General features: G+C 40.4%; 1 protein-coding gene and 1 long non-coding RNA gene across 16 annotated transcripts in view; one reads left to right on the top strand and one right to left on the bottom strand.

The window, feature by feature from the left end:
- The window catches only part of LOC129507336 (uncharacterized), a 39,342-nt gene extending 34,571 nt beyond the window's left edge, over positions 1-4,771 (bottom strand). Inside the window, exon 1 of the long non-coding RNA XR_008663958.1 lies at positions 4,451-4,771. This is a non-coding gene — a long non-coding RNA (uncharacterized LOC129507336). The remainder of the gene's footprint in view (positions 1-4,450) is intronic.
- The window catches only part of LRRFIP2 (LRR binding FLII interacting protein 2), a 112,350-nt gene continuing 94,455 nt past the window's right edge, over positions 936-18,830 (top strand). For 9 of the 15 annotated variants that reach the window (XM_055321674.1, XM_055321672.1, XM_055321677.1 and 6 more), the window contains exon 1: positions 4,839-5,112. The gene's annotated coding sequence lies outside the window, so the exon portion shown is untranslated. Of the gene's footprint in view, positions 4,164-4,838; positions 5,113-18,830 lie in introns of those variants that run through there. The other 6 variants (XM_055321683.1, XM_055321681.1, XM_055321670.1 and 3 more) reach the window with 5 other exon arrangements.

The raw sequence follows: 18,830 nt of genomic DNA, 5'->3' as shown, positions 1-18,830 counted from the left end.
CGATATCCCAGATTAGGTGGAGTTCCATTTCAATGCCCTCATGTACCACCTCCTTATCCTTAGAAATACCTACTCAGATTATAGTTACTTTTGTGTGATGATTTGTCTCTCTTACCAGACAGTAAGTTTCATAAGAAAATACAGCTTTCTTTTTACTTCCCATTGGATCCCTAGCATCTCTATCTGGCACATAGTAGTAAGAGCTTAATACTCCTTTAAAAAAAAAAATCAATCTTGTTGTGTCCCTGTTATTAGCGTCTAACTGGATACCTGGTACACGGTAGATGTACATTTGCTAAATGAACCATAGTATGAAAGTTGTTTACTCATTTACAATAAATATAAAATGCAGAAGAGTCATCATTTGATGTGATTAAGGCATTCATACATAAATTGATATCTACACAAAATTCCAAATTCTCTCAACTTTTCCTAACCATTAAGACTGAAGAAAGTAACTTTCACTCCTTTTCTTTCCTTTGTTTCCTCTCTAGTGGAGTAAAGAGTGAGCTGTCTGGCTAGGAAAATCCATGTAGAGCCAGAATTAACCATAAGTGAGATCTGGCTTCTGAACCAATAGATCATGGCATCCTCATTAGAATAGTTAGATGTTTAGAAACCTTTTTTTCCCAAATGAAAAGCTTTGCACTATTTTTCTTTTCTTTCTCTCTCTGTTTATTTTATTTATTTATTTAGAGACTTCCAACCAGACTTTGTGCTGAGCCTGATGTGAGGCTCTATGCCATCACCCTGTAATCATAACCAGACCTGAAATCAAGAGTCAGACTCCCAACTGACTGAGCCACCCAGGTGTCCCTATTTTTCTCTTAATTTTAATAGCAATCTCTTTGAAAATATTTCAGGGGTCAGAGATATATTAAAACACACACATACATAAGTTGTTTTCATTTACAGGTTTATTAGGGCTGAATGACATGGAATAGTGTAAGCAGAAAAAACCAAAAATGTTACAAATGACTTCCTTTTAAATATGCTGAAACATAGAAGTTTTTAGTAAACTTTTAATTCCAGATGGGCACTGTGGCAAGCTTATTGATTTTGTCATTTATTAATTTAGGAAAGGGAGAAGAGCCAAATCAAGCACAATTAAAAATGAATTGTTAGAAAATGGTAATTTTTGGATATAATGAAACATAAAAAGAAACTAAAAACTTAAAGAAGATAGCAGGATGTTAATTTTCTAGTTTTAATAATGTATTTTTTTAAATTTTTATTTATTTATGATAGTCACACAGAGAGAGAGAGAGTCAGAGACACAGGCAGAGGGAGAAGCAGGCTCCATGCACCGGGAGCCCGACGTGGGATTCGATCCCGGGTCTCCAGGATGGCGCTCCGGGCCAAAGGCAGGCGCCAAACCGCTGCGCCACCCAGGGATCCCTTAATAATGTATTATGGGTATGCAAGCTGTTACCAGTGGGAGAACCTGGGTGAAAGGTACAAGAACCTATTATTTTTTTTTTTTGCAACTTCTTGAGTCTGTAATTATTTCCAAATAAAAAATAAATAAATTTTAAAAATAAGGACAACAGGAAAGATAGTAAATGAAGAAGGAATTTTTAGAAAGAGAATTTAATTATACATAGTTGAAGAGTTGCTTTGCCAGATTTCCATAGGGTTGTGAGGAGTTAACCAAATTTTAAAAGTGCTTCCAAGACAGACACATAGTTCACTAATAAAAATATTAGACTCTGAAAAGTGTTAACCTATTTTTAATGTTTGAACTAATGGTATTTTCTAGAGATGTATAGAGTGAAAAATAGTAGTGTTTGCAAAAAAAAACAATTTTGTGAAAACCCACAAAATGAGTGTTTGCTCTTGAGAAAGGAAAACTTTTCTCTTGACATCATCAAAGAAAAATGTGAAAGATCTGATATGAAAGGAACAAAAATGTACAAATCCTATCACCTCATTCCTCAAAACTGTATAAACATTTGCAAGATTTTCCTTCATCTATTACATGTCCCTAGAGTAGCCAGCCTACACAGACCTGGGGGCATTCACATGTCACAATATTCCATAAAAATCTGGGAACGCATATTTTTGGCAGAAAGAAATCAATGTGCAAAGAAAGACTGCTTGTGAAATAATTCAGAGTGACACATTAAGGCAGGACCCCTTTGCCATGACAAACTGTTAGTGTCACGATTTTATCATATTCTTGGGAGCATTCAAAAGACAAAAGGCATTATCAACTCTTAAAACAAGTGGAGTAGTTTTTTTTGGTGCCAAATAGATGGCAAATATCCTATAGAGGAAGAAGCAAAAACAGAGAAGCTCCAAAACTGTCTCATATCATTATACCTTAAAGCTTATTAAAGCAACATAGACACTGGACACTTCACTTATATTTCCTTCTTAAATTAGAGTTTAGCGGGCAGCCCCGGTGGCTTGGTGGTTTAGAGCCGCCTTCGGCCCAGGGTTTGATCCTGGAGTCCCAGGATCGACTCCCATATCAGGCTCCCTGCATGGAGCCAGCTTCTCCCTCTGCCTGTGTCTCTGCCTCTTTCTCTCTCTCTCTGTGACTCTAATAAATAAATCTTTTTTAAAAAATTAGAGTTTTAGCAATATGGTGCAAAGTTAAAGGGGAATTAGGGCTAGAAAGACCTGAGTTCAAATTCTAACTCTTCCAGCTACTAGTTTTATCGTAGGCTAGTCATAATCTCCTAATCTCAAGGTCTTTGTTACTAAAATGGGTATGATGGTCCCCATATCTCTGGGCACCTGAGTAGCTTAGGTGATTAAGTGTCTGCCTTCAGCTCAGGTCATGATCTGGGAGTGCTGGGATTTGATTGAGCCTACTTCTGGTTCCCTACTCAGTGGGGAGTCTGCTTCTCTGTCTGACCCTTCCCCCATCTCGTGCTCCTCTCTCTCTCTCAAACAAATAAAATCTTAAAAAAAAATAATCCACAAATCTCAAGGTTGGTCCTAGTACTGAAAGGGATAATTATTTAGGTGCCTAGCACAATGCTGTGCAAAGAATAGGTAGCAATAAAGGCGAGTTCCTTCCCAGCTTTCCCAGAAGACACAACAAAATGTTTCTTTCTCTAATAGTTTGCTGTGTCAAAACAAATGGCTAAGGGTTAAATAAAAAGGGCAAGAGAATCTAATCCTACTATTATCCAAACAATTGTTCTTTTGTTAAATAAAATAATTATGCAGTTATATAAGCTAATATTTAATACACATTATTGGATTTATTAGTATTATTCAGATAATGCATTAATACCTGAATACGTCCTCTCTTTTGCAAGTCGGCTTTTTATTTTGACTTTAACTGATTTAGCAAAATAGGCCATTAATTCTTTTATTCAGATCATAACAGTACAATCTTTTGGAAAGATTAAGCTCCTTTTTTTTTTTTTTAAGATTTTATCTATTTGAGAGAGAGAGTGTGCTAGAGACAGCACAAGTCGGGTGGAGGCGCAGAGCGTGAGGGGGAAGTGGACCCCCGCTGAGCAGGGAGCCTGAAGCCAGGCTGGATCCCGGGGACCCCTGGATCATGACTTGAACAGAGACAGATGCTTAACCTTCTACACCACCCAGGCGCTCCATACTTTTCTTGATCCCAGGTTTAAAAAAAAAAAAAAAAATCGTAGTTTTAATGTCTACTCACGAGTCTGAGAAAAAGTGACACGGAAAAAGAAATGGTAAACAGTTAAAGAATTCGTCTTTCAAGGCTGATGGTGTAATTCTCCCTGTGATGAAGCACCTGTTTATGTCTGTCTGGAGACCAACGTTCCCTAACTCAGGCCTGGAACCTTCCCGAAGAGTGCCATATTCCCAGGCCCCACCAACTCCAAGAGGTGAGCAAGCCTTGTGATAGTGTGAGAGGGGACAGCACAGAGAGAGCCCTTGGAAGGCTGTAGAGGCGGGTTCTTAATGTGGAATCCGCGGGCTCATTCAGCAGGTTCTGGAGCCTGCGGTCCCTGTCTGCAAGGCTGTGTCTAAATGCACTTGGTGCTTTTTCCCCAGGAAGCTGCTCGGCGATCACTTCCCTCTGGAGGTTGGTCCTCCAGCCGTCCTATCCAGAAAAAGGGGTCTCGCCCACACCATCTCTCATCCTTCTTCTGTATTTCCTGCACAGCCTCACCAGGCTGTCATCACCTTGTCCGTCTGCGTAACCCCCTCCACCCTACCAGAAGGTAAGCGTCCCAAGGAGCTGGGTGGGCCCTGGCCTTTCCCCAGCGCCTGGAACCTGCGTCCCGAGAGGCACTTCGGGATCGTCCGGGCCCAGCAGATGTTTAACGGCCTCTACGTCCCGCCATTCTTCTCCCTCCCCCACCCCCTCGCCCCGCCGCAGTCCCTTCCGGGAACCATTTCGAAATCAGGCGTTTTCATTCTGGAAATAAGGCTTCGAGCGTTGCCGCGACACCCCCTCGCTCTCGCTCACCCGTTCCCCACAGTCGGAACCGCCGCCCGGCCCGCTTACCCAGGCCTACTGGGCCGGACAGTTTAGGGGAGACCCGGGCAGGTGCAGCCTCGAGCCGGGGCCCGCCTGCATTCACCTTCCCGGCTCGCGGTCCTCCGCGGGCTCCGGGGAGCCACCTCGAGGCTGCTCGGGCCTCGGCCCTCCCTCCGGCGGTGGCGGCTCCCGGGGCGGCGCGTAGCCGGCAGCCGGAGAGCGGGAGGGCCGGGGAGCCGGGGAGCCGGGGAGCCGAAGAGCCGGAGAGCCGGAGAGCCGGAGAGCCGGAGAGCCGGAGAGCCGGGAGTCCCGAGCCAGGCGGGGGCCCGGCCGGCCCCGCAGCGCGCGTCGCCGCGGCCGCCAACTGCTTCCGGGTGAGCGGGTCACCGACCCCGTGGCCCCGCCCCTCCTCCGCCAGCCGCTCGGGCTGCGGCTCCTCCCGGGGGCAGGTTCCCGCTGTCTCCGTCTCAGCCGCCGCGCCGCGGGGGCCGCCGGCGTGACCGACCGACCGGACGCGGGCGCCGGGAGCCGCGGCGCCAGCCCGGGAGCCTGGGACCCAGTCCGCCGTCCGCCCGTCGCTCTCCGCCCCGCCGGCTCCCGGCGGCCGCCCCGCGCCCGGCCCCTCCCCGGGCGGCGCCGCAGCGGCAGCGGCAGCGGCAGCGGCAGCCGCAGCCCGCGCCCAGGGGCAGGTAAGGGCCGCCGCCCCCGCCGCCCCCGCCGCCCCCGCCGCCCCCGCCGCCGGGACCCCCGGCCGGGCCTCCGCCGCCGTGCGAGCCGCGCCGCCGCCGACCGGGTTGGGGGCCGGGCTTCCCCGCGGGCTCCGGGGTCGTTCGCCGGCCGCACGCCTAGTTCCTGACGCGCCCGCGGTCTGGGCGAGGGGAAGGGGTTGCTCCCATTGTGGGAGAGATTGCGTCGGCCGCTGCCCCTGTGCCTCGGGTGCTCGGCGCTCGCCCGCGCCTCCCCCAGCCGACGGAGCCGGGCCGGCGGAGGGCGCAATATTTTTATGGGATTTCTTCCCTTCCTCCTTGCCCCGAAGCAGGCGCGGGCACCACCGGCGCTTGGTCGGAGCGGGCGTCGGGGTTGATGCTTGACTAACCGGGGGCGTTTTTCACACCCAGACTGTTACCTTAGGCGGCTCCAGTCGGGCCTGCTGCTCTCGCCTGTGGATGTACCGCAGGAAGCAGGCGGACCTAACGCGGCGCACCTCTTTTCCTTAGAGGGAAAAAAGTTCGAGTGTTTGCTCTGCTTTGCGACCGTGGGAGATAGATACCGGGCTGCTGAGACACAGCTAAGGAGATGCTGCCTCCGACATTCTAACTAACTGTTGGCAGCGCATTTTCTCTGCGTTTCCCTTTAATGACTCAGCATTTCTGCAGAAATCAGAAAATCTACAGAGTAGGTTAATTGACTAAAAGGTGATAGGCAAGAATGCCTTGAGTAGCCATTGATTCCTTATGCTATTACACGTGGATGCAGTAAATGGCATCAGAGGGATGGTGAGCAGGTACAGGTGGGCGACCTCATACTGAAAACGACATTTTTCTCAAGATGACGTTTGGGGGCGAATTTATAGATGAAGGAGCAGTTGTTGGAGAATGCAGTGTTGCAGATAAGAGATAGTTGGCAGACGCTTGAGGTTCGCTGTGGTTTGGAAGTCGTGCAGAATTAACCCTGTTTAACCAGCATCATGCTCTGTTTAACAAATACAGAGACGGTGACTTAGTAGTATGTTAGAGTAAGAATTTCAGAAAGTGTGATTCATTTAGAAAGTTAGGTCACTCACTCTGTGACTCATCGATACGGATCTTAAAATTGGAATGGAGGAAAGCTAGAAGTTTGTTCCTGCCTGTTTAACTAGATCCCTTCAGTCATTTCATGAAGTGTGTTTTGCCTTGTTAAGTTTATTCCTGGGATATTTATTGTCATGAAGTATGGTAAGGAAATAAAAATTGAACTTTTGAAGAATATTTGGCTTTAGAATAGTTGCTAAGTAGACTGTTGTAATTATATCCCCTGCCCCGCCCCCCACATTTTTTTTTTTTTGCCAGATGAGGGAAGATAAATGAAGGGATCTAGAAACAAAATAAATGTCAGTGAGAAGATATGAAAAAGTTTACTAACCAAAAAAAAAAAAAAGTTTACTGAAATAATCTACAGTATATAAAATAATCTTTTGAGTCTTTTGATTCACCTATTTTGTGAATCCTTAAAAATGTGGAATGAGACTACCTGAGTTCTCATGTGACTTCTGTTATAGAAGAGAGTGTATTGAAGCTGTGATTTATTATTGGAATGAACTTTTTATTGCTGAAATGTAATTTGATGATTTTTGGCTTTAAAAATGTTGTTAAGCAAAATAACCTTGAATCACAGAACACTTGATATTTTTAGCTTTCTTTTTCTTCTTTTGGGAATTCAGCTTATATTACCTTGATTTTCATTTGTAGGAAACTTTAGTTATTGGCTATAAAGTAATGGTAAGTTGGTCTTACTTACCAGATTCCTTTAATTACTTGACTGAATTTTGGCATCTTATTTTCTTGGATATCCATTCTTATATACAGCGTTCCCTAATGTCGCTTTTGATTTTTGTCCAGCTAATAGTGACTTAATTAAGTCAGTTCCCAGTAAACCGAGATTCCCTTTTGGAAAATCCCTTGTGGAAACCACCATAACTAACAGTTTTGATAGGTAGACATGCAAAAGAAACCTTCTTATGTCATGATTTAAGCATCTCCATAATGAAGGAACAAAGTGATAGGAGGGTATATTTGGCAAGTAGATTCTTTTTCTCTCAAAACAAAACCAAAAACATATCTTTACTAGAAATGAGAGTTGTGTCTTGCTAAGCTCTTTGTGAATTGTTTCACTCTGCTCTTGGTGTGAAAAGGAACAGAATCGATGATGTGTAGGAAAAAAAAAATTCTCCCAGCAGTGTGCTAGGAATGTTGATGAGGATGATTTAAGAGGAAATACAATTCCTCTGTCTTTACCATTGGGACACTATCCATTGCACCTACAAAACAGAGGCCGTTTCATAGCCTTTTCCTTTTAGGTAGTTACTTCCTTTCTGGAGACTGACTCTAAATGGAGAGATGGACCTTTAACCAGGAAAATGTACTGCCTTATCCGATTTGCAAACAATAGACTTTATGACCATTATTCAAAACTCTACTTTTAAAATCAGAAGGCAGGGATTGAGCAGAATTTGCCCTGTGAGTAAAATAACTCACTTTTTCCTTCATTTTTCCTTTTAAGATCCTAGATAGATCTAGATCCTAGATAGATCTTTGGACTGATTTTTTTTTTGTGTGTGTGTGTTGCACGTTGCACTTTTAAAACTTTTTGCCCTACAAGAAATTAGGCCACACTTAAAAGGAATCAAACAATGGACTAAAAACTGGGTTTACTATAAGTTATATATATATATTTTATTATTTCTTTATTCTGTTTCTTGGGGGAAGTCTGAGATTTGCTAAATATGTATGCTTTTGTTTTGGTCTAATAGTAGGGAGAACAGTAGATAAGAGTAAAAATGATTGAAGAAAGGGAAAACATGGCATGCATACATAGGAAGAGAATGCCCACTTCATGGGTACAGTAGATTTGTGGGACTTTTTTTTTTTTAAAGGTTTATTTATTTATTCATGAGAGAGACAGACTGAGAGAGAGAGGCAGAGACACAGGCAGAGGGAGAAGCAGGCTCCTCGCAGGGAGCCAGATGTGGGACTCAATCCCATATCTTGGGATCAGACCTGAACCTAAGGCAGGCGCCCAACTGCTGAGCCACCCAGGTGTCCCTGATTTGTGGGACTTTTAAAAATAGATAAAACATTTAAAAATAGAATGTTGTATGGTGCAAAGGAAGCCTCCTTTACAAAACAAACTTCTAGCCTTTTCTCATTCCTGTGTCCTCCAATCCAAGCAACCACTGTGAATGGTTTCCTCTATATTCTTTTTTTTTTTTTAATTTTTATTTATTTAGGATAGTCACACACACAGAGAGAGAGAGAGAGAGAGAGAGAGAGAGAGAGAGGCAAAGACACAGGCAGCGGGAGAAGCAGGCTCCACGCACCGGGAGCCCGACGTGGGATTCGATCCCGGGTTTTCAGGATCGCGCCCTGGGCCAAAGGCAGGCACCAAACCACTGTGCCACCCAGGGATCCCTTTCCTCTATATTCTAATCCAAATTTTCTATTACATATGTAATCACCTATGTTTAGGAGAACTTTCTTCTTTCATTCTTACCTTTGACACATCTTGGGGATTTTTTTGTATTAGCACATGTGTCCCTGTGGTTTTTTAAAAAGACCGGATGTCCTGCATAGTGTAGACAAACCATAATTTATTTATTGTCCATGATTTATTATACCATTCCATATTAGCAGACATTTAGGTTGTTTCTAGCTTTCTACAAATGTTGCTATAGTGAACAACTAGTATATGTCTTTGCACTAGTCCGTAAGTATGTATATGGTATATATTTCTGAAAGAGTGATTGCAAAGTTGGGGCTTAAGTTGAGGAGATTCATAAATTTGTTTCAGTCTTATATTGGACTTTATAATAGAAGTTATCTTCTTTCTCAACCTTGTAGGAGAAAGGAGCTCTTTATCCTTTCCATTTTAAAAAATATTAACTTGTATTTTATAAGGCAGTCTTAAATATTTCAGAGTGATAGGTGGTTAATTTTGTTTGTACTGGTAAAGGTAAAAAATACTGTAGCTTGAAGACTGGTGTTATAGGCAAACCATTTATATTTGGTAATAGTTAAATGAATACATTTTGTAGTCAGTTGGTTGTTTTGGGATTTTATGACCATATCAATTAAAAATATTGTATATGGTTTAACTTCTTGCCCTGCTGAAATCTGCTACTATATTATTATGCATAGAAAACAGTCCACCTTCTGTCTTCCTTTACCTTTCACATCCTTAGTCTATTCATAATAAAATAAACCTCTGTAGAGTTTGAGATTCAAAAATCCTTTTGCAAACCAGAGTGTTACTGATGGATTAATTTCCCAAGGCAGGGGATAGGTACAGATTCAGTTTGTATTCTGTAAATTGTATGTGAGCAAATTAAGCGTTTAAAAGTTCAATTTCTGTATTATACAGCTCACTCATGACTCAGGAACTTTTGCCCTTTTAAAATCAGAGAGGCTAGAGAGAAAAAAATACTGAGGGGCTAATGTCTGATGTTGAAGTTGGAACTTATGAGTGGCAGTTTCTCTGGCTGATGCCCAGGGTCTATTTTGAGGCCTTGTCAAAGCTTGTCTGACAGAACCTACCACATAACTGTAATCTGTCCTGGCCCTGCTGCAAGTCAGGAAGGCCTGCGGTTTAGGAAAAGTGGCAACCACAGAAGAGTGAGCTTATAGAGGACATTTGCCTTCAGACGATTAAGGCTAAGTTTTGGGGTGAAAATCTGCTTAGTGTGCATATTCCAGGATCATTTTTTCCCCCTTTTTGTCTTCCTTTTTAAAGAATGATTTTTAAGCATGATTAAGGAAAACTAATGAGGAAAGTATTTTAGAAGAATGTGCAGAAGGAGGAGCACAGTATTGTACCAGTATTGATATGTTTTGGGTTAAGAGTGATCAGTCAAATGTTTTACAACAGGCAAACCATTCCTGATACTGGCATAGGGAGGCCATAGCCCTAGTTGAACTAGTTTAGTTCAGAGACTTACACATATATCTTTAGATCAAAAGGACACCAGGAACAAAAGACTATTTTACAGGATTATTTTGAGTTCATATTCTCTTCTTCCCATAGAACTGCTACAGTCTCATGTACATTATCATGAAGTTATCTCTTTAAAAATAACTCGAGGCTGTTACCAGATTCTATCTCCCAGCACAGCTGCCTCTGTGTATCATGTGCTTTCTCATGAAGACCTTGGTATTTTCTATACTTAGTGAGTGAGGCACTTGAGTTTAAAGTTCTTTAACTGATTTTACTTCTTAGGCTAGAAAGCTGTTTAAAGGGCTTAGTGCTCCACCCATTTATTCAAGGTTTCTGTCACCATATTAAACTGCAGCCTTGTATTACAGTCAAGGTTGTTTGAAGAATTCCGCATGCAGTGCAAACTTAATTTACAGACTCAAAGCCTGAAGATGCTTTCCTTTCTTTTGCTTTAGATTAGGTTGTAGCTCCAAGAAATTTAGTTTTTCCTTGCCCTCAGAAATTTGGATTATTTGCATTTGGTAATGACAATGTATTTAATAATGTATTCGGTGTAAGGAGAAAAAGTAAACTTGAGAATTTTTCCTTTTTTTTCTTTTTTTCTGTTCCTGTTATCTGATTTATTCCTATTATCCCTTCCCTGTCTCAGGTCTCAGCCTTCCCCTACTGAAAAAACAAAACAAAACAAGACAATACAAAACAAAACAGAGGATCGTGCAGAACAGAAAGTGGAAAAGAGGTTGGGAAAAGCTTTGGAGTACAAGTGTGTCCTCAGAAGTGAAATGTTAAAACTCTTTTTTTTCTTTTTTTTAAGATTTTATTTATTTACTCATGAGAGAGACAGTGAAAGAGAGAGAGGCAGGCTCCATGCAGGGAGCCCGATGTGGGACTCCATCCCGGGACTCCAGGCTCATGCCCCAGGTCGAAGGCAGGCGCCAAACCACTGAGCCACTCAGGGATCCCCTAAAACTCTTCTTAAAAAAAAAAAAAAAATCATAGTTCAACTTTTTCATTGTTTTCACTTTGAACCTTGTATATCCTAGTTGTTTTTTTCATTACAAACACCGAAATCTTAACTAGTTTTGATATAACATAGCTTTACTGTTTTAGGAAACTAATTTTAGAGTTACTTTTTTTCTGATCACTTTGTTATTCTTTCTGTATCCCCCACTTTCCTAAGTTGAAACATTTTAACAGCCAGGAGCACTCTTTTGGCTCTGTTTTCCAAGTAAGATAGAGTATACTATATGCAGACGATTAGGATGTTAAAATATTTATTTCCCTGTTAAATGGTTTAAGTAATTTATGACAATAAAAAGTACAATTAGTAAGCATACATGTTGTTGCTATTTAAAAAAGGGAAAAAAAGAAGGATTTCAGTAAATTGACCCAAGGATTTTCGGATTAAAGATAGAAAAAAAAAATCAGTTTTAGATTAGATGTCTTTTTCCTTGTCATGGATATTGCCATATCTAAGTGGATAGTCAAAGAAATGAGATAGTCATTGCCTGCCTGGCTTACCCCAATGCATGGTTTATTATCCATCCAAATGGGTTTTTAAAAAAACTATGTTAAAATATGCATAATATAAAATTTATAGTTTTAATCATCTTTAAGTATACAATTCAGTGGTGTTAAATACATTCACACTGTTGCACAGCCTTCATCACCACCCGTCTCCAGAACTTTCTTATCCCAAACTGAAACTCAGCTCCCGTTAAAAAATAACTCCTTGTTCCCCACAGCACCTGGCAACCCCTATTCTTTCTATTAATTTGATTACTTTAAGCACTTGATGTAAGTAGAATCATGTATTTCTGTTCTGTGACTGGCTTGTTTCACTTAGCACAATATTCTCAAGGTTCATCCAAGTTATAGCATACATGAGATTTTAGCTCCTTTTTAAGACTGAATAACATTCCATTGTATGTATATACCACATTCTGTTTATCCCTTTGTCCGTAGATGGACACTTGATTAGCTTTTACCACATTGTGAATAATGCTGTTGTGAATAATGCTGCTATCTATGAATACGAGTGTGTGAATACCTATTTGAGTCTCTGCTTTCATTTCCTTTGGGTTTATACCCATAAGTACAATTGTTGGATCATGTAATAATTGGGTGTTTAATTTTTTGAGGAATTGCCATACCTATTTTCCATAGTGGCTGATCATTTTACAGTCCTACCCACAGTGTACAGGGGTTCCAGTTTCTCTGCATCTTTGACACACTTGTTTTTATTTTTATTTTTTTAATAATAGCCATTCTAATGGGTGAGGTGGTGTCTCATTTTGGTTTTGATGTGTATTTCCCTAATAACTAGTGATGTGGAGCATCTTTTCATGTGCTTGTTGGCCATTTATCTATCTTCTTTTTTTTTTTTCTTTTTAAGCTTTTATTTACCTATTTATGAGAGACGCAGAAAAAGAGAGAGGCAGAGACAAAGGCAGAGGGAGAAGCAGGCTCCCTGCAGGGAGCTCGATGTGGGACTCCATCCCAGGACTCCAGGATCACCCTGGGCCGAAGGCAGGTGCTAAACCGCTGAGCCACCCAGGGATCCCCCTCATTTATCTATCTTTGGAGAAATATCTATTCAAGTCCTTTCCCTATATTTGAATTGGGCTGTTCATTATTGTTGTTGAATTTTGGGAGTTATCTATTTATTCTGGGTATATTAATCCCTTGTTAGATGTACAATTTGCAAATATTTTCTCCCATCCTGTGGGTCACTTTTTTTGTGGTTGTTGTTAATGTCCTTTGATGCACAAAGTTTTTATTTTGATGAAGGTCAATTTATCTCCTTTTTTTGTTGCCTGGGCTTTTGGCGTTATATCCAAGAAATCATCACCAAATGCAATGTCATGAAGTTTTTGTGTATGTTTTCTTCTAGAAGTTTTGTAGTTTTAGCTTGCACTTAATTCTTCGATCTACTATGAGGTATTTTTGTTTGTGTTATATGCCAGTAACACACTGTTTTGGTTACTGTAGCTTTCTAGTTAAGTTTTGAAATCAGGAAGTATGATAACTCCAACTTGTTCTTTTTCAAGATTGTTTTGGCTATTCAGGGTCCCTTAAGATTTCATATGAATTTTAATTTAAGGATGGGTTTTTCTATTTCTACAAAAAATCATTGAGATTTGATAGTGCATTGAATCTGTAGATGGCTTTGAGTAGTATTGACATTTTAACAATTTAAGTCTTCAATTGAACACAGGGAAGCTCTCCATTTATTCATGTGTCTTTTTATTTCTTTCAGCACTGTTTGGTAGTTTTCAGTGTACAGGCCTCCTTGGTTAAGTTTTTTCCTAAGTATTCTTTTTGATGCTTTTGTACATGGAATGGTTTTCTTAATTTCCTTTTTGGATTGTTCATAGCTAGTGTATAGAAATGCAACTGGGGTGTGCGTGTGTGTGTGTTGATTGTGTGTGCGTTGATTGTGTGTGCGTGTGTGTGTGTTGATTTTTTTAATTTCTGTACTTTGCTGAATTCATTCATCCAGAGGTTTTTTTCTTTTCACCCTAAGATAGATAGATAGATTTATTTATTTATTTATTGATTGATTTATATTTTTAAAAAAGATTTTATTTCATTTATTCACAAGAGACACAGAGCAAGAGAGAGAGCGAGCGAGAGAGAGAGAGAGAGAGACAGAGACACAGGCAGAGGGAGAAGCAGGCTCCATGCAAGGAGCCTGACCTGGGACTCGATCCCCGGTCTCCAGGATCACACCCTGGGCTGAAGGTGGCGCTAAACCGCAGCACCACCGAGGCTGCCCTCACCCTAAGTTTTAAAAACTGTTGCATTTGTTTTCTGTGTTGTGTAACAAGTTACACAAATTTAGAGCTTAAGGACACCTTGGTGGCTCAGCGGTTAAGCGTCTGCCTTCAGCTCTGGGTGTGATCTTAGAGTCTCGGGATCGAGTCCCACGTCGGGCTTTCTGCATGGAGCCTGATTCTCTCTATGCCTATGTCTCTGCCTCTCTCTGTGTGTGTCTCTCATGAATAAATAAATAAAATCTTTTTAAAAAAAGACCAAAAAACAAATTTAGAGCTTAAAACAACACACATTTGTTATCCTATAGTTTCTGTGGGGACAGGAGTTAGCATGGCTGAGCTGGCTCCTCTGCATAGGGTCTCATGAGACTATAATCAAGGTGTTGTGTGTGGCTGGCCGGAATTCTCTCCTGGGGACTTACAAGATAAAAATTCATCTCCAAGCTTACTGAGGTTTTTGGCAGAATTAATTTCTTTGTGATTTTTAGGACTGAAGCTTCTTGCTCACTAAAGGTTGCTTTAGAATAACTAAAGATTATGTAGAAGCTGTCTTCAAGCTCCTAAAGGCTGCTCTCAGCTCTTAGAAGCAACTTGAATTTCTTGGCTCCGTGGTTATTTCCTGATATGACCACTTGGTCAGATCATCAAGGAGAGTCTAGAGCAAGTCTGCTAACTGACTAATATTATATAATGTAACACAATCATGGGAATGACATCTCATAACCTTTGTCATATTCTGTTGATTAGAAGCAAGTCACAAGTCCTGGCTACATTCTTTGGGAGGTGTTTACACTAAGGTAGGAACAGAAGAAGGGGGGATAATGGTGGAGAGTCACCTTAGAGTCCATCTGGCATAGCTGATTATAAAATAGCATCTACTTTATAAATCCGTTTTTGTTTAAAAGCATATATGTGCAGTTAAAAGAAGTATCTTACAAAACAGTACATACTTTATAAACCTACTTTTGTTTGAAAAACATGTATGTGCAGTTAAAGAAATATTACTGGTGGTTTTTATTGTTATTTTGTATTTCTTCATTATTTCTTCCTCTCCTCTGTGCAGCATTCCAGTTTTGCAATTTAAATCAATAGTTGGTGTTTTCATTATAACTAAATAAATATTATTTACTGCTCAGCCAAATATTGTACCAAGTTTTTTTTTTCTTGTTTAACTTTCAGTTTTTCCAGGGAGGCTTCTGGGGAGTTTCCTTTCTTTGCTTAGTTTTCTGTTCACCTTATTTTTCCCAGATGCTCCAACAGTTTTTTCAAGTGCCTCATCCCATCCAGCCATCTAATTTATTTTGAATAAAATAGTTTATTTGTGAAATATGGAGAAGTATAAAACAAAATACGGTTTGAAGAAAACAATAAAATGAGCATCTGTGTCTCACTACCTAGGTCAAGAAATGAACATTACAGTTATCCTAGAAGTTCTTATACATATTCTCTAATGTACCTCTTCCTCTCCACGCAATCACAATACCATTTTACATGTCAGTCACTCTCTGGGCACCATTTCCTTCCCAACTCTGCAGTTCCACCTCACCTTCCCTCCATACATGTATTTCTACTTAATATGTGGTCCAATTTTTTGAAAAGTGGAATAGCTCAACCACTTTTTTGTTTCTGTTAGTCAGGATAGACTAACCTACTTTAACAAACAACCCCCAAGTTTTAGTGGTTTAACACGATTCAAGTATATGTCTCACTCACATCTCTGTTGGTTGTGAGTTGGGAAGCAATGGTAGAGGAGTAGTCACCACATGAAAGGAGCCTGAGTCCCTGGATGACTCTTTGGAACGAATTACTCTTTTGATTTTCTCTTTTATTTGATGAAGTATATCCTCTAGTAGCTTATTGACAGGGCATACAAGAGGGAAAATTTTGAGACCTTGCATGTCTAAAAATGTCTTTAATCATCAAGTATGAGAAGGAGAATGGTTTGACTGGGCAATAGACTGCTTATATGTTGTCTGTAGATTTCTTTCAGAAGTTTGAATTCATCACTCTATTGCCCTCTTCTTTCCAGAATTACTTTTTTTTTTTAAGATTTTATATATTAATTAATGAGAGACAGAGGCAGAGAGAGAGAGAGAGGCAGAGAAAGGTAGAGAGAGAAGTAGGCTTCATGCAGGGAGCCCGATGTGGGACTCGATCCTGGAATTCCAGGATCACACCCTGGGCCAAAGGCAGATGCTCAACCACTGAGCCACCCAGATGTCCCCAGAATTACTTTCTTTTTAAGGAAGGTTTTTATCTATCTGTCTATCTATCTGGGAGAGAGGGAGGGAACATGAGCAGGACGAAGGGCACAGGGGGAGGGAGAGAGAGCATCTCAAGCAGACTGTGCTGAGCAAGGAACCCTGTGTGGGACTTGATCCCACTACACTACCTTGAGATCATGACTTTGAGCTGAAATCAAGAGTTGGTCACTCAACTGACTGAGCCACCCAGGTTCCTCATTTCCAGAATTACTTTTAAAAGTTTAAAGCCATCCTAATTGTTTATTCTTTCTATGTAACCCAATTTTCTTACCCGTAGAAGCTTATAAAATTGTCTTCAGTGTTTGAAATTCACTGTGGTAATTTACTATGAAATACTTTGGTATGGACTCAGGACTTGTGTTGAGCATTTTATGGGCCCTTTAAACCTGGAAACTTATGTCCTTAACATCTGGGAAGTTATTAATGATATTAATCTATTTTTCCGTATGTGTATGTGGTAGGCTGCGGTGGATGGGCAGGTATGGGAGGAAGGTGGGTCAGTTTGTCCTTATTTGTATATAAAGGAGCCACCCAGGTGTTGATGTTAGGTCTTTTATGAGCAGAAGTCATGTATCTAAAGTGGAAGCTCATTGCATGTGGCTTTAGATTGCATGGCATTTGGATTAGCTATTCTTGTAGCTGTGCCGTCAGCTTGGATCTCTTCTCTAATTATTCCCTTGTGAACATTGTACTTATATTGCATTATATCTTGTTGACTTCCTTTTATGGGCTTGATCGGTGTCTTGCCTACCATTTCAAAGTATTACTTTGCCCTTTCTAAGACAGGTTTAAGCTACACAAACCTGACCAACATGGTTCCAGAGAGGGGAAATGTTGGCCTCTCCCTTTATGCAATAAAAGTATCTCATAGCACTACTATTTTCTTTTCCAGTCAGTGAGCTATGTGGGTAGAGATCCTCAAGGAAAGCTGATGATTTGAGAGGATTTTGCTTTGATAATAAAAAGTTACGGAATTAAAAATTGTTTTTTTCCCAGGACTTCAGAGGACATTAATGCTTGCTTCTTTGTTCTAATTTTGACCTTTTGATCCAAGTTAGATTTTTAATTTTAAAGGTTAATCCAGTGGTGCTCATTCTATTTAAAATTAGCAATGTGTTTTTCACTTACTTAAAATGTCATTATGCCTAAAGAAGTGATGGTCACTGTAATATCTATTAGGAGATTACAGTTTTACCAGAGATGACCAACATAAATTTTTATAGTTCTGCTTTGCAATTGTTCTGACTTTTTTTTTTTTTTTAAGATTTTATTTATTTATTCATGAGACACACAGAGAGAGGCAGAGACATAGGCAGGGGTAGAAGCAGGCTCCCTGCAGGGAGCCTGACCCCTGACGTGGGACTCCATCCCAGAACTCCGGGATCATGCCCTGGGCTGAAGGCAAATGCTCAACCACTGAGCCACCCAGGTGCTCCTGTTCTGACAGACTTAATGAATCTTTCCCCTTTATCAGTTTGTTAATATTGTTTTAAAGTTAGTTGATGTTATAGGCTTGTATTATCATACTGTGAAGTGGCCCATAATTGTGGCTTTCAGCTTAAATAATTTTTTTACTAAAGTGATTATCAATAGTATATAAAACTTAGGACAAAAGGATAATTCTTTTTTTACACATTGCCTTTATTGTTCATTGTTCCTGTGTATAAAGTTTTACATATTTGCAGTCATACTTTACATGGCATTTTGTTATCTTTTTGCACCTGATAGGCATAATATCAAAAGTGTCCTTGTCTTTGCTTCCTTCCTATGAGTTTTCTCCTGCCATAATTTATTACATCATGATGGCTGGCCTTGACTTAAAGCTGTTGTTGTCAGCTTGGGTCATTTTCAGTTTTATCTTTGGTTTTACTAAAGACTAACACAAAATTAAAATGTATGTATGTATGTATTTATTTATTTATTTATAGATTATTTATTTATTTATGAGAGACACAGAAAGAGAGCAAGCGTGAGCGGTAGAGGGAGAAGCAGGCTCCATGCAGCTAGCCCGACGTGGGACTCCATCCCGGGTCTCCAGGATCACACCCTGGGCTGACAGTGGCGCTAAACCACTGAGCCACCCAGCCTGCCCAATAGAGGTCATCTTAATCAGAAGGAGAGCCTAAGGTCTAAGGCTTAAAGAACTTAAAGTTCTTTCTTTTGGGACTTCTGGTTCCTTCTATTTTATTATTAGTAACAGAGGTTAGTTACTTGCTTCTATCATGTTAGTTTTGATTTTCATTTTTTTGGTTGAAGAAGTATTTCAGTAATAATTTTATATACTCCATAAAGAAACGCACACTTGTACAATTCAGTAAAAGAACTTCCAGTTCTTTTTATTGTTTTTGCATATCTAGTAAATTGGAAATAGTGAAAACTGCCTTCCCACTAAGTATATAGGTGTAATGTTAGGTTATATTTGTGTTTGAAAATATGTAATTCTTCCGCCCACCCATGGCTCAACTAAAATTAACCTTAGCCTTAGGATTTATTTCTGAATTTTACTTCACTACCTTCTCTTTTGCTTATTGTGATTTTAGATGTTTTGTTTTTTGGTGTTGGTGATATATTTCCATAGCATTTTACATTTTATAGAAACTTTTATATCCATTTGACCTAGGAATAAATTTAATAAAAGAAGTACAGTAATTCATTGAAAGCCACAAAACATAGTGGAATGAA

This window comes from Nyctereutes procyonoides, unplaced genomic scaffold (genome assembly GCF_905146905.1).
Source record: "Nyctereutes procyonoides isolate TBG_1078 unplaced genomic scaffold, NYPRO_anot_genome, whole genome shotgun sequence".
In the NCBI taxonomy this organism is placed as follows: Eukaryota; Metazoa; Chordata; class Mammalia; order Carnivora; family Canidae; genus Nyctereutes; species Nyctereutes procyonoides.
The sequence above is the reverse complement of the archived record's forward strand: the minus strand, read 5'-3'. Positions and strand labels throughout refer to the sequence as shown.